Source organism: Typopeltis vanoorti, chromosome 22 (assembly GCF_054136105.1).
Source record: "Typopeltis vanoorti isolate ZY-2024b chromosome 22, IOZ_Tvanoo_1.0, whole genome shotgun sequence".
NCBI lineage: Eukaryota > Metazoa > Arthropoda > Arachnida > Uropygi > Thelyphonidae > Typopeltis > Typopeltis vanoorti.
Genome location: NC_143570.1, coordinates 71,570,643 through 71,585,295, shown reverse-complemented (window position 1 = coordinate 71,585,295; position 14,653 = coordinate 71,570,643). Strand labels below are relative to the sequence as shown.

The window sequence follows — 14,653 nt, the reverse complement described above, 5'->3', positions numbered from 1 at the left end:
TTCAGATTTATTACAATGTCAGTTTATTATTTTAATTTATCAACAAATAGCCAGTAGAGCCTTTATGATCATTGTTAAGTTCACAGCGCAAAAAATAACTCATTATCACGTTCTTAATGTGTTTTCTTTTCACTTAGTTGTGAATACTGTATGAAATTTCATTGTTTCTTAATTGCGTAATACACTCGCTAAACGGCTGCATCCATGGGAGGCTGATTTTAGCCAATTTTTGCTAATGCTTCATTTACTAGCTATAAAAATCCCAAATGGTTACACATCTTACATTAAGATCACTACACGCCAAAACCAGTGGTGTAGCTAGAACGTTTGCTGCCCCTCTCAATACACACCAAAAATACTACAAAAAGTCAAAACGACGTATAGGGAAATAAATAAAACACTGTTTATTTTTGAAGTAAAACTTGAATTTCAACATTCTAAAATGTTATTTTTCCTGCTTTTGTGTTAGCAAAATCGTTGATGATCATTGTCGAAGAATTACCTACATTACTATTAAATAGTAATGTAGGTAATTCTTAATCAAAAAAGCAGTATTACAATAGTTGGAACTGAGTTCTCGAGACTGTATTTTAGAATTAATTGCAAAAGTTCAAAAATGTTCAAAGTGCCGCTGGGGCGGACCACTCCCCCCCCCCCCTCCCAGCTACGCCTCTGGCCAAAACAAAGCCAAATCTCATATAAAAGAGTATACTGAGAACAACATTCTGTGGATTTGTTGTTCGGAAGATAATGCAAGCAGGAGAGATAAACTCTATACTTTCCAGCACTCAAGTTTTTGAAAATGTTTTCCACGTGCTCTACTATTGCGTTTTCTAAACGCCGAACAACCAGTATGATTCGTATTCATGGAATATAATAAATAGAATTTCTTTGACAAACCGCAGTGTCTTACATAATATTTATTCTCTTGCCATTATGCATATGGTTATCTATAAAATACAGTTGCAGGTCACAAAATAAATAATAAAATACACTTGAATTTTATCTTCTGACAGTGATGCAATAACAGCGCATTGGAAAATTCATGAATATTGCAGCGATACTTCGCCATTTCATTCAAATACCCCGAAATGATACAGCTGGATTTGTTATTTAAAAGCAGTTCGTTTATCGTGCCATCTTTCAAATTTTGCCATAATTCAACGGGCACCTATACCGTTTGATTTGATTGGTTGTGTAAAGCTGCTCACCTGGCGGCAATTTCTTGGTTTGCACGTATGCAGTACGGAGAGAATGAGTTCGGAGGAAAGACAATTTGTCTTGCGAAAATTGGAGTTTCAGATTTATCGCCTCTAACTTCGTGCTTCATACAAGCATAGTTTGTCAACTTTCCCCACGCTTTTCGCGGGGGTAATCTATATTGCTATTTCTGTGCCAAGTCGCGCTTTTGTGGTGGAAGCAAGGACTTTTGCGTGTTCTCAAGTGAAATATGTTTGCTTGAAAGAAAAAAAAAATGCACTGGCGTATCTACAACTATTAAAATTTTATTTATTTTAATTATGCAATATTTAAGGTCAACGAATTCTGTTATTTAGGGAATGTAAAACGAATTAATTATTGGTATTATATGTGCTATCTCTGTATTTAATAGGAATTATCTTTTGATGAGATTTGCCACACTTTGATCAAGGAGGTCAATAAAATTTTACTAAATTTATGCGTTTGTCAAAAAGCTTGAGGAATCTTGTTTTAGAACAGTGAGGCAACGAATGCAGTCTTCCAACATGCGTTTTAAAAAATTAGAAGCAGTAATCTCACCAGAACTAATCTCGCTGAGTGTTGGTGGGTGAATGAACATAGAGCTCGAAAATTAAAGAAAGAAATCTACGTTAGAATATCATAAAAATCCAAGTTTTTCTTTGAACTATTGTTACCCTGGATGGATTTTTTTTTCCAAATTTATCTCAGGAAAAATCAATCGTTTTGACAACACATTTATCCACTACTTACCTGAGTGCTGAACTGAGAAGTTCTTAGCATCCGAGATTGATGCTGTGCCTCCGAGATATTTTTCAATTTCTGGCAGCAGTGATGATGGGAAAATGTCACTTGGGATGTGATGGATTTCCTCATTGTCATATGCACCAGTCTCTGGATTTCTTGAGAATTGTTGAAGACGACATTTAAAAACTCTTTGCTGAGTAGATTCTGATTAACAAAGTAACTAGTTTTAATAATAAATGTATTTTCTACTATATTTCTACTACACCGAAAAATGTGTATTTTGTTTGTGTACATTGAAAACTTCGACTTAGCAATAACATTCTGCTTATGACCACAGTTAGCTGCACGCCTGACATACTTGAGACGTTATCTAACGAACCGTAAAGATTACGTTAGGGAAAACAGTTATCCTTGAAGAGGATAGTTTTGTTCACCGAGACTTCATATACGAGTATATCATAATGAATTAAAACATTTAAATCATGGCCTTTCTTTCTCTGCTAGACGAGATTGAAGAAAATGAAACATCAAAGAATCATGGTTTAATATTTAGTGTTACATTACACTGAGTTATTTAGTAGTTGCATCTATTTCCAGATCTTTTATCAGTTTTGCTTTAATTTAATGCCCATTACCTGTGAGATTAAAGTTTTATTACTTCTATACTATATGAGACTGGCAGATTTGTTATCTATTTTTTAAAATGGTAGTCACGCCCCGAAAGGTCGAAGTTTAGTATGATAAAAGGATAATTTAATTTGATTCCACTGCTCTAGAGATCAAACGTTTTACTTACCCAAGCAGCTTCATGCCCCCAGTAAGGGATTGATGTTCTTTCAGGTAAAATCTTTTCTAGTGAAATATATTTTTATATACAAAGTTATTTTCCGGAAAAAAAATATTTTCATGGGATGAAGCTGGTTGGAATACAGAGTTAGATATTTCATATGGTTGACAATATTGTAACAACATTGGGTCTGGAGAAGGATTTCAGGTAAAGAAACAAAAGATATCTTTTATTAGTCACATGATGAAAAATTAACAAAAATATTTCTCATCTAGTAGCGTATTTTGAGAACATAACACACTTCATTGCGTTCTTTAAAATTAAACTGCCTCATAATATATATTCAGTGCAACATGTTTTTCAATCAGATTTAGTACATCTTAGTTTATTCCGAACACATTATAACCTGACAATGCTACTTTCTTTAGAATTACTGATATTACAACCTTGAGATTATAATTTAGTGATGGTTCTTGTCTTTTAGACGATTGGCTGGGCACTCCCTGACTAAAAATATCAGCTTGGAAGAAAGCCCTTTCTCCGAATTCAAGCAGATGCTATCCAATGTCGGTAAGTAGGAATCAAATTCCTCTTAGACCTGTAATTTGTATCCATGTTAAAGTATGCAGGGATTACGGCTATAAAAACAAAAACGAGGAAGAGAAAAGAAAGGAATAGAAAACTCTACAAGATTTTTTCATCCTAATATATCCTCCCCCTCTCTCTTCAGAGAGAAAAATACCTAAATTAAAATGTTAAAATCAGAACCAACTACAGCATTCAACAGCAGTAACTGAATAAAAACTTTTGAATACTCAGTTATATGCACATAAAAATATCATTCACCTCAGGTATTGTTCTAACGAAAAACATTATATCCTACTGTAGGCCCGTGTGGTTCAGATACTTGATAAGACCAAAGCAAACATGGTTAATGTAGTTCTTGATTAGGTGAGGGGGGGGATGCGAAACATCTCTGAATCCACCTTAAATTCCCAAATGTAACTATCGTGAGCAATATAGGTCATCTTGATTGTTTTGCCAGATCACTTGATCTTAATTTGTTTTATGGAAGGCTACACCCGAGTTAATGTTTTCTTTGCTTCGAAATATTTGACGTGTTATGCAATGCGAATTTGTCCGGAGCAGCCTGTTTGTCTTGAGTAGCATGTACCACACAGGCAGTAAATTTTTTAATCTGTAATCTGTATAGTTTTTAATAGCTCAGTGTGAGTAATTAAGTGGACCCAAAAATAAGGAAACTTTGCGTGGAGGATTGAAGTTAACCTTTAAATTCATTCTTTCTCAATATCATTGCAGCATCGTGAAATAGATAATATGCATAATTATGTATACAATTCATCACTTTATAGGATACTTGTCAAATTCTCAGTGGTTCATTCTGTTGCAGGATTTTCCTTTCCCCTGAGGTGCTTCAGTTCTTAGTTCTGCTTCTTATTGTTCAAGTGTTCTAAATCCTTTCACGTTGTGTTCTGCTAATGCCTCTTTTTTGTGCCAGAGTGGGATGTAGTATGTTGTATTGCCCAGCGTGCACATGTACATGGTGATAAAAATTAAAGTATTCCTGTTTATGACCTTGTGGAGCGCCACCCATTAATTGAAACGCTGCGAAATTTTGCAGGAATACATTGTGCGTCATAGGGAATGGATATCAGAAAGAAAAAAAAATAGTAGTTCCAAAATTACCATCAAGGGGCACTGCATGTGTACCGAATGTAGATGTAATTTTCTGTGTGTGTGTAAGAAAAACAACACACGCATAAATAACACATTTTTATTCACTTCCATTATTCCATCACAGGAGGCTGCGCTGTTCAATGTGCTTCCCTTCTCAGTAGGCCACAAATTGCATCCTTTGCACGCTGTGTTCTGCCGTTGAATTCTGTGTTCATCATGTACGCAACATCAGGCGGGACTGATGTTGCATACATGCTGCGTTATATGCTATCTTTCCGCACTGGCAAGTTATCAGGATGAGGGCAAGAAGTCACAGAGAGTCAGGTGATTAAGGCGGTCATGTATTGGAAAACGCATGGCTGATCAATGTGGCTTGGTTGAAATGTTCTCGAAGAACCTCCTGTACGGATCGACCAATGTGTGCATGAGCCCCCATCCTGCATGAAAAATGTTTTTTATATATTTTGATTTCATATATAGTTTTATATATTTTTTATATTTATACATTTTGACATAATAACCAACAAAATTGGTTATTATATAGCGATCTTTTTCGGCAGTAACTGAGAAAGTCACAAGACCCGACTGGCGAATGTGCTCGAAGTAGAATGGTCCAATGATAAATGAAGCTGTACACCCGCATCAGACAATAACTTCAGGTGAATGCAAAGGAATTTGTTGGATTGCATGCGGGTTTTGCGTAACTCATACCCGGTATTCACATCCCACTTTCACAGATGAAAGTGAGTCTCATCTCCCCGTAGAATTAATAAGGAAGAGAAGTGATGTTAATTACTTGCATAAGTTCACAGTCAGATTCAGAGAAATGTTATATGTAATCATTCAGTTACCGATTCGGTATTCATGAGATGGGATAACTAAACCGAAAAGGCAGCAGCAAATGTTTTTCTCACCCTCGAATGTATTACAACGGAAGTCCTCATAACCAGATGGTCACATGTTTTGATTGCATCACGAAATTGTGAACGTGGATTTTATATGAACAGGATGAATTCAAAATATAATGAATGTATCACAGGCTTAACTTTAAATCAAGTGCAACACGTTTTGCTCATTACTTGGGTGAAATACTCGTATGGGATAACTCTGTATGTTTACGGAATAAATCAAGCTGCAGACTTTAATGTTTCATTTGATTTACACTTAGAAGTTTTTTTTTTTTTGTTTAAAAGATATTTTGTGGGTTAAGCGTAATTATGTCAACACGTTTTGCTCATTACTTGGGTGAAATACTCGTATGGGATAACTCTGTATGTTTACGGAATAAATCAAGCTGCAGACTTTAATGTTTCATTTGATTTACACTTAGAAGTTTTTTTTTTTTTGTTTAAAAGATATTTTGTGGGTTAAGCGTAATTATGTCATCGCAACATTTGTGATGATATAATTAGGCGTGAAGTTGTTTTTCAAGTGGAACACTTGGAAAAAGTCTGGATACAAAAGTTGTTGCTTTATGAAAACACGGGGCAGTAAAATTCATAATATTTCTTTCTTTCTTTCTTCCAATTATCATAAAAACAATTTGGTGATGATAAATTATATTCTAAAGCTATAAAACCTTTTTTGTTAAAAAAAAATGAAGGTCAGAAATATCAAAGATTGCACAACGCATAAAAACTGTAACATCTTGCATTGCTTGAATGGAGAAATCATTTTTGAAGCATAGTTACCTAATATTTTAGGAAACTAAATCTTGTATGGTAAATTTTTCACCAACTATATCGAGTTATCTAGATCAAAATGGAACATACGCCTATCGAGATAATATGAGTTTGTCTTTGTTTTTATCATGGATCAAATACGAAACATTTTGGAATATGGACGCATAGAAAAAGTAACAAATAAATTGTATTCAGTTGACAAAGTACAGAAGAATATTCTTCCTCTCCTAGCAGTATTGTGCTCATTTCATTAAAGTTTGAAAGTGGAAACACGAGACAAAACAAATTGATGAAGATAGGGATTGTAGAAACTTATGAAACACTCATATAATTCAGAAGAACATTAATTACATATATTAAAGTACAGACGTAGGACATCAACCGATTTCTCACCTTAGCAATATATTTTGTAACACCCCATTATCGAATACGAAGTTTACGAATAAAGAGAAAAGTACGTTTGTTTCAGTTTGGATTATTATATCACAAAACTGCATTTTTTGCGCATCTTTTACATAGCGACAGTAAAAATGGAAAAACTATCGGCAAAACGTGTCCTCACGATTAAACGTCCAGTGTTCGCTTTTTTGTGGTCATGCAAGAGTTTTGAAGCATTGCGGGCACTTCATTTCTTCAACAGAATATTTTCATGTTTTCTTTGCTGCAATGGCAATTTCTAAATAATAATAGGCCTCGTGAATAAAATGAATTGCTTTAAAATTTTTCCGTCTTGAGAGAAAAGCGTTTATGCCTCGAGGGACGAATTATACATAAATATAGGAGAAAACAATCTCTCAGGAATAGCAAGAATTTCAAAAGGAATAGAAAAATACTAAAACTAAACATTTGTGATTTAAGGATTTCTTGTCATATTTTATTCCTCATTTACTTTTGTATTTGTAGAACGAGTTTGTAAAACGTGCTTTATTTGTCTGGTTCATATGTTAGACGAGTTCCCCAAGATGTTATGTTTTATGAATTTTAATTGAAAAATAAAAATATTTTATATTTTATTTTTTTTAATTCGTTTAAAATGCGTTTGTACAGGGCTGTTGTTTGTATTGTTTTATTGGTACTTTCATCGATTATATTTTGATTTGGAACGAGTGCATTTTTTTTGTGTACAGTTTTCCATTGCATTATAATACACATCTGAAATAGTATGCGCTTTGCATTATGGGATACTAGGGCAATTGATGTGAAGTCATTAGCCTTCTATATACAAGTAGCACAGTCGTGAAGATACTTCACGAGCAGACATTGTTTGCTTTGGATAAAGGATTAACCAATAATAATTTCTTGGCGTGTTTAATTTATTTTAAATATATCTGTTGCAAATATTGCAAGATTATTTACTATTTACAAGAAAACGAATTTAATCATAGTGTCTGTCACTCACACAGGACACGTTAAACCGATTTAACAATACTACCTGTTGATGAAACCTCACGAAAAAAATCCTGAATTAATAGCAGTACCTGATGATTAAAAATCACGTCAAACCAGAATTGAAACATTTCGTGTTCATCTTTGAGAGAAGAGGTAGCAATTAATCCATTGGTTGTAATTTAAAACACGAGCTATATGTGCTGATTTTGCTAATCACGATATTTCGTAGAAACATATCTGTTCGGATTAGAAATGGCAATATTCTGTGATAGGTACGAACATTAAAGGAAGGAGAGCAACATTAATTTTTATTATGTAGTCAGCTAATATATAGTTTCCCTTATAATAATTCGATTATAAATAAATTTTAATTTGTCAGCTTTCCCAAATAATATGACAGTTGTATTGAACCGGTGCCATTTTGTCTAGTCAAGTTAAATCCTCATCATTAAAAGAGTTAGGTTAAGTTTGAAAGCAATCTACAGGAGGCAAGATGTATTACCGATGTTGAACTTATAGTGGAAATCCGTTCTAGCGAGATTTAATAGTGGTTGGAAAAATGTGATAACCGATTAGGGGTCTGGCAAGGAAAAATAGATCGAGAGTCAAAAGTTATGTCATATTACAACTTATGTTACAATAAACATAAAACAAAACGCCGTGTTAACTTTACTGGCGATATAAAATCGATTCACAAAATATTTTTTGAGTTTAAATATTACTAGTATGCTTGCTTCGAACGTGTTGATGTAAACGTTAAAGCAAGCGTGATGGCTATGAAGTGTTGGAAAAAAAGAAAAAGTATGTCTCTGTGTATCATGCATAACTTCTCTTTACTGGATTTAGTTGTTATTATTATTTATTATTCTGTAACTTCTGACACATTTGTACTGACCAATGAGTTACTTAAAAGTGCGCTTATTATTACTAAGGAATAGAAAATCCATCCTCTGGGAAAATACTCCATAACGTTGATTCCTTGGTGCAGAATGAATTTATGTAATTTGAAACAATTGTATCTCACAGTTTTATGTGTTATTTGCCGATTTAAAATCTGTATGCTCGAAATGTAATAAATTATAAATTAGGACTGCAGCATTTAACATTAATAAACTGACCATTTATATTAGGAAAATATATTTTACTTCTCTCTTGTACTGTATCTCAGTCGTGATGTACTCCCTTTGGATTGGAAGAATTAGATTTAGTTCCTTCCGAAGGTGAATTGATCATACGTTGGTGGTGATTTTATTCAGCCAAACATATAAATTAACAAGATAACACAAGTAGATATGTATTTGGTAACCAATCCGACAAGACGCACTCAGTTTTTGACACTTTGGTGACTTGAACTCAATAGCAAGAAGCAGTGAACTAGAATTTGTCTCGGATGGAATTTATGGAGACTTGCATTGAATATTCTCATTTAATAATCGTATGTATTCACCATCTTTACAGTGGGTAGATCTCTGTTTAGTAGGATGAACCCAATCTTTCCTTAAGTGAAAGCCAGTTAACTCACTTTCATTTAACTTATAAGTAATGTTATTCGTATCTTCTACGCGCTTGAGGCCCTATCTTTTCAACAAGTCCCTGTTGCAGGTGTTTGCGATGTTCTTGGAAGACAGTTAATATTTGAGAATATTAAAATCAGTTTGATCTAATCATCCCATAAATTGATTTCATGGAAATCTAATTAATAATATGATAGGACGATTAATCTTATCTGCATAGTCTTCCGTTCCTGTAACATATGCTTATTCTATTGACGGTTTGTGTTTCTTCTACCATGAAAACTATGCAAGAGCTTTTATAACTGACAAGCCTCTATCGAGATGCTTGTATTAGACAGCATTTGAATCAACATCTTTCCAACGAAGAAAGCGTATCGACTAAGCTTATTGAAGCTTTGAGGAACTGTGATAGCAATTCAGTTTATTCATTAGGAATGGAATTCATTCCTTCAGTGCAACAGAATGCATTTTTTTATTTTAAAATATGGTTTTCTTTGCTTTCTCCTCAACTTTCACCCCTCTTTCTAAATAATTAACATTTTTGGGGGGATTACCACAATATCATTACTAAAGTTGTCCATAGGCCCCTATTGAATATTTATTACGACAGTGGAAACATAGGTTCATCAATTTTCCTAACGGATTATTAAGTTCAACACATTTAATCATTTAGATCGCTTTCGGAAAAAAGCAATTTTATTTTAGCTTATAGTTGTGCACCAAAAGCATTTTAAATCTCTAATTAAAAAAAAATACTTTATTGCTCTATTCAGTCAAACTGCACTTGTATACAAAACAAATTTGTTTTGATACACCGTTGCAGACTTTATTTGTATCCTTGTATACATCGGGAATATCCCACTAAAGAGTGAACAAATGGATAATGATAAATTACACGAACTATTATTACGATCGTTTGGATTACCGGGTCTCCGACGGTTTTGAGGCTCTGTGTTTAACCCTCATAAATAAATGCTAATATGGTCTTTTCGTCATTTAAAACCGCCGTTTTTATCGCCACATCCAGTAATAACTTGATGCTGCTTTAGCTGCAAATTGTAATGTTTGTATTTTGCTCGAGGGAAATTGTGTTGTGTTAAAAGCTATTACCACTAACATTGCATCTAATGAAACTGTCATGTTCGCCATCGTATTCTTGTCCAGTAAGTAATATATTGAGGAAGTACCTTAATATATTGTAACAGGTATGTAATCTATTGTTGCACAGTTTCCAAGTTATCTAAGAGACTATAAAACACGTTATTAAGCTCGTTCATGAAGTTTCGTGGTTCCGTGAGCCATTGCAGGCAATTTCTATTGCGTTTAGAAGGAACCAAGTTTTGTATCATATTTCATAGGGAAGCAGCAGCAGCAACATGGTGAGTGGTGTAAAATGACTCACCTGTCAATAATTTCTTAGTTTACACGTACGGAAACATTAAGTGAACGACACCGATGAAAGGTAGTTTATCTTTTCGGGTATTGGGTTCGCAGATTTATAGTCTTTTATTTTGGTATCATGCGAGAACACTTTGTCAACCTTTCATACGCCTCTCACTGGATAATATATGTGACTATTTTTCTGCTCTTTGAAGTAAACTGCTGGCTGATTTCCTGATTATTGCGTCAATTCTTATCTTGTAGTATAATCAAAGAACGTTTTTTTAAAGACAGTCTGAAATATTTTTAGATAGCTTAATAAACTCGAACCTTATCCAGAATAACATGAGCATATTATTCAGAAGATTTCAAATCAATGGATTTTGGGAATGAATTTTATCCTAATTTGAGGTATTCAAGGGCGTTTAGAAGAGAAAGACTGCAATATAATTTTAAATACTTTAAAAATCGGTAATGTTTTAAATATCTTGAGAATTAGAACACTTTTGATTTTAAGATATTAACCATAACGAATGATTTGAACCATTAAAGAAATTTATTCAAAATTGTTTTAATAAAGTAAATGGCGATATTTCAATTTATTGTCTTGATAATTGTAAATTGAAATAAAGTAATATTAATTGTAAAAGGCATTTTATCATATACTATCTGTATACTAAAATATTGTAAATAAAGCTTATTAAATTTGTAGTTAGTGTGGTTACGCGGTGAATTGTCATCTGACACACACGCGCGCGCGCGCGCACACACACACACACACACACACACACACACACACACACACACACACACACACACACACACATATATATATTTATAAAATTAAAATTTAACTGACTAGAACCCGAGAAAGTATAACAAAAAACCTTTAATAAATAACGACTAGTTTCATCGGTGTTCCGACTTCTACAGGTGAGTAAGAACATATGACTTATAAAAATAACAAGGTAAAAAACATGGACTTTCCTGCTTAATAAAAAGAAGCAGAATAGTAACAGTTATATTTGAATAAGTGACTGCGTTGGGTGACTGTTGGCATGAGTTGAATGTGTGTGACAGCTAATTTTCGAGCGACAGTATTGGATTACTGCGCTATGGGAATCAGGCAAATTGTAGCTTAGATTGTTGTTCACGCGTGAAGGGTCAGGAACTATTTCTTTCGATTCTATAATTCGTCTTTCAAATTCATCCTTGCATATATATAAATTGGTTGTGCGGTCCCAATCAACTTGGTGTGGCCGTTTTTCGAGGTTAGAGTTTGCGGAGAAGAGAACGTCATTTTATTAAGAGAACTTCATAACCGTACAAACAATCTTCTGAAATCAACTTCCGAACTTCCTAGACACACAAGACTATCTCTCTGCGCTCTCCATCCCCTCATTCCTCGTTTGTACGGCCTGCCTAAGATCCACAAGGCTGACACTCCTTTAAGACCTATTGTGGAAGGTATTGAGTCACCTACGTACAATCTGTCTAAATATCTTGCAGCTTCTTTAAAATATCTAGTTGGCAATTCCTCCTCCTTAAGCAAAACTCTGAAGATTTCATCTCAAGAATAAAAAATTTAAATCTCATAGACTGACAGAATGGTGAGTTTTGATATCGTGTCTCTTTTTACGAATGTACCTACAGATGAAGTTCTGACTCTTCTTAAGGACAAGGTATCTAAGAAAATATTTGCTGTTCTAACTCACTGCATCAATTCCACTATTTCTGCTATGAAGATAAAATATATAAACAAACTAGCGGGTTAGCTATGGGCAGCCCTTTATACCCAGGCCTAGCCAACATTTTTTAGAAGATTTTGAAGATAGAGCTATTTCTATAGCTACTTTAAAAACCTAAACTGTGGTTACGCTACATTGATGACGTCTTCCTTATCTGGGAACATAGTTTAAAGGAACTTCAAAACTTCCTAAACCATTTAAATAATCAGCATCAGAACATTAAATTCACATCAGAACTAGAGATTAACGGCGTTCTCCCCTTCTTGGATTTAAAGACCAGTAGATTACCTGACTGTCTTAAATTTTCAATTTTTCGAAAAACCACCCACACTGATAGCTATTTGCATGGTTCTTCTCATCACTTCCCTGCTCAGAAACTGGGCATCATCTCCACCCTTGCCCATAGAGCAAGATGTCTTACTTCCACAGAAGAAGACCTTCAAACAGAGCTTAACTTCCTGGAAAACACCTTCTTAAAAAATGGATATTCATCTCGTAATATCACTAAACGTTTGAGACCACGCCATCAACCTCGACAAGAAGATGAATCCAACCCTATCACTCATATACAGTTACCATTTATCAGCTCTCTTACCCCCAAACTATCTAGGATTATGTAGAAATTCAACAAGATAAAGACCGACTATACTACTCTGCCAAAACTTCGTTTTTTCTGAGTCGACCAAACCAAAACACAACCAACTGCATTTTCCTGGTGTTTATAAAGTTATGTGCGACTGTCGTCGACCGTATTTTGGCCAGACAGATAAATCTGTTTCACTTCGGCTTGAGGAACATAGACGTGACATCTCCTACAGTAGAACACTAGCGAGCGCCCTTTCCAGTCATGTTCTCTTCTCCGCAAACTCTAACCTCGAATAACGGCCACACCAAGTTGATTGGGACCTCACAACCAATTTATATATATGCAAGGATTAATTTGAAAGACGAATTATAGAATCAAAAGAAATAGTTCTGAACCCTTCGCACTTGAACAACAATCTAAGTTACAATTTGCCTGATTCCCATTCAGCTCATGCCAACAGTTGCACGCGGTCACCTATTCAAATATGACTGTTACTATTCTGCTTCTTTTTATTAAGTTGGAAAGTCCATGTTTTTTACCTTGTTATTTTTATAAGTCTTATGTTATTTCTTACTCACCTGAAGAAGTCGGAACACCGATGAAACTAGTCGTGATTTATTAAAGGTTTTTGTTATACTTTCTCGGGTTCTAGTCAGTTAAATTTTAATTTTATAAATATATATATATATATATATATATAGTTTATGAAGAATTGAATGACTAGAACCGAGATTTAAGTAAAAAGGTTTTAATATAAAAACACGAATAGTTTTGGCCTGTAACAGCTTTCATCGGGTGACATTATAAAAGAAAGAAAAAGAAAAACACTAAACACTGAAGGTTAAAAGATTATGAACAACATAGAGAGTCTCTATACATAATTTGCATGAAAATGTTGTAGTTGTATTTTCATGCCAATTATGGATAGAGACTATGTTGTTCATAGTCTTTTAACCTTCAGTGTTTAGTGTTTTTCTTTTTTCTTTCTTTTATAATGTCACCCGATGAAGGCTGTTACAGGCCAAAAATAGTTGTGTTTTTATATTAAAACCTTTTTACTTAAATCTCGGTTCTAGTCATTCAATTCTTAAAAAAAATATATATGTTAACCGAGTTAATGATCATTCTTTCACACACATATATATATATATATATATATATATATTTTTTTTTTTTCAGAATTCATTTTTACTCAGTTGGAATATTATGAAAAAGCTTTAATGACTGATACCGAGAGATAAAAAGATGACATGATATATTTGAAAAGATACTACTAGTACACTAGTTTCGTTGAATTTATCAACATCTTCAGGTATCACAATCAAAGAAGTATATAAAGAATTACAGATACTTAAAATTGTAATAACAGTACAAGTACAAAAAGACAGTAACGTGTTTGAAAACAAAATGCGAGCTTGAGTTCCAAACAAACGTATACTACGCGCTGTCGCGAGTGCGCCAGTACTGAACAGAGGCAACGTGTGCGTCAGAGAGATTGAAACTCAGGCTGTTGTTGATATGAGAGGAATCTAAATAAATTTCCCTAGATTCGACAATCTTTCTCTCGAGTTCATCATAGCACACATGGATGTTAGAAGTTTGAGTCTAGTTCACAATGTGTTGGCGGCCTTCGTCTGAGTTAGCTGAAAAGAGAATGTGGCTAGAGAGAGCGCTAGCTCGAGTCCTGTTATTATAGGAGATATCTCTACAGTGTTCTTCCAATGTATATATATATATATATATATATATATATATATACACACATGTAGAATGTTTTTTACCTTGGGTATACTATACGTTAAAGATATCAAGAAATTTTATAAACTTGGTTTTAATCCAAATTTCCCAACTAAGCTGTTTGCGCATGAAGTATTTTTAGGTCTGAGGCAACTCGTGGTAAAGGT

General features: G+C 34.0%; 1 long non-coding RNA gene across 1 annotated transcript in view; it reads left to right on the top strand.

The window, feature by feature from the left end:
• LOC150094483 (uncharacterized) overlaps nucleotides 1–14,653 on the top strand; it is a 550,669-nt gene that overhangs the window by 286,056 nt on the left and 249,960 nt on the right. Inside the window, exon 6 of the long non-coding RNA XR_016550261.1 lies at nucleotides 3,237–3,322. This is a non-coding gene — a long non-coding RNA (uncharacterized LOC150094483). The remainder of the gene's footprint in view (nucleotides 1–3,236; nucleotides 3,323–14,653) is intronic.